Source organism: Dipodomys spectabilis, unplaced genomic scaffold, assembly GCF_019054845.1.
Source record: "Dipodomys spectabilis isolate Male_0828 unplaced genomic scaffold, ASM1905484v1 ptg000096l, whole genome shotgun sequence".
Taxonomy (NCBI): domain Eukaryota; kingdom Metazoa; phylum Chordata; class Mammalia; order Rodentia; family Heteromyidae; genus Dipodomys; species Dipodomys spectabilis.
The window spans coordinates 29,365,727-29,367,840 of NW_024870773.1; the positions used below are offsets into that span (position 1 = coordinate 29,365,727).

General features: G+C 40.4%; 1 pseudogene; it reads left to right on the forward strand.

Annotated features, from left to right (window-relative positions):
• Positions 1-321: 321 nt before the first annotated feature.
• LOC122113013 lies at positions 322-1,627 on the forward strand (annotated as a pseudogene).
• The last annotated feature ends 487 nt before the right edge of the window (positions 1,628-2,114 follow it).

The window sequence follows — 2,114 nt, forward strand, 5'->3', positions numbered from 1 at the left end:
ATAGCAGCTCAAAGCTAGCCTGGGCAAGAAAATCTGTGGGACTCTTAAATGCCAATTAACCAGAAAATAACAACAACAACAAAAAACCAGGAAGTAAAAGTGTGGCTCAAGTAGTAGAGCCTGACCCTTGAGTAAAAAAGCTGAGGGACAGCATCCGGGCACTGTGTTCAAGCCCCAGTAGCAGTACCAGAAAAACTAAAAGGAATTTTGAGTATAAAAACATTTCCTGAACACTTTCAATTATCAGTATTCCAAAACTCTTCTCTGGTAGCAGAGCTACTAGATCATCTTTCTGTTAAGATTACTATGATAGGTCTCAAAATGGAGGTAAAACTGCAGCCTGGTAGGCCCCAGCCCAACTCCAGCGGTTGCCACTGTCCCTAAAAAACAGGGAGGCCATGATCCAAAGGATTATACGGCTGACAAAGCTGCTTTTTGGTGCTCTGAGTTTTGAAACTACAGATGATAGTTTAAGAAAACATACTGAGAAATGGGTATACTCCAAAGAAAATATTCCAGGTGCTTCAGTTTGTGACTTACTCCTATGTTAAGGAGGGGGATGCAGCAGGAGGTGCTAGACCCCACAAGATTGATGGGTATGTCGTAGAATCAAAGAGAGCCATTTCTAGCGAGGACTGTGTAAATCCAAATGCCCATCTAACAGTGAAGAAAATTTTTGTGGTGGTATTTTAAGGAAGATAGAAGAGAGGAAAATATAAGAGACTAATATGACAAGTATAACAAGAATGAAATTGTACAAGTTATAGAAGACAGAGTAGGAAAAAAAAAAGAGAATTTCCTTTGATAATTTTTGATGATTATGACACAGTTGATAAAACTGTTGGTCAGGCTGTATGCTGTGGCTTCTGCCTGTATTCTTAGCTACTGAGAAGACTAAAGTCTGAGTATCACAGTTCAAAGCCAGCCCAGGCAGTAAAGCCTATGAGACTCATCTCCAACTAACCACCAACAACCAGAAGTGGGAGCTGTGGCTCAAGTGATAGAGCGCTAGCCTTGAGCACAAAAGCTCAGGGATAGCGCCCAGGCCCTGAGGGCCCGGCACTCAGGACAAAATATAAAAATAAATAATATGTTGTTTGTCAGAAATACCACACTATTAATGGGTATAACTGTGAAGTGTAAGAGGTCCTTTCTAAACAAGAGATACAGTCTTCTGGGTCACAAAGAGGTGGTAGAGGTAGATCTCTAGAAACTTTGGAGGTGATGGAGGTAATTTTGGACATGGTAGAAACTCTCATGGAAGAGGTAGATATGGTGATGACAGCAGAGGCAATGATGGAGGAGGTGAGTAGATCTAATGGATTTCGAGGTGATGGGGGCAGATATGGTAGTGGTCTTGGTTATAGTAGCAGAGGAGGCTGTGGTGGTCGCAGACCAGAATGTGGAAACCAAAGTGATATATATGGTGTTGATGGAGGAAAATACGATAGTTACAATCTGAAGAAGGGCATTTTAGTGGCAATAACTATAGTGCCAGTGGTAACTATAATGATTTTGGAAATGACAAAACGGAGTAAGTTTTGATAGAAGAAGCAATGGCAGTGCATATGGTGGTGGTTACAGACCTGATGTTGGATATGGTGGATATGGTAGCAGACAGATTTAAAGGCAGCAGAAAAAGGGTTACAACTCTTAAGAGCGAGAGCAAGGAGTTATCAAGAAAGCTGTAAGGTTACTTTGAGACAGTTGTCCCAAACACATTAGAGAAGCTATTAAAATCTGCCACAAAATCCATAGTCAGAAAAGTTACTGTAAATTAAAACAGGAATTTTTTTGTTCAGGACTGTCATAATCACAGTTTGCAGAAAGTGTAGCTATTGATTAATGCAATGTAGTATCGGTTAGATGTACATTCCTAAGGTATTTCATTTGTTGTAGCTTTTCCTTTTCCTTTTTATTATATCAGGTACATTGCCCTGTAAATTGTGGTAATGATACTAGGAATAAAAAAAAACATTAAAAATGTTTAGCCAGATGTTGACGGCTCATGCCTGTAATCCTAGCTACTCAGGAGACTGAGGGCTGAGGTTCAAAGCCAATCCCTGGCAGGAAAATCCATGAGGCTTTTATGTCCATTAACCACCAAAAAGCAG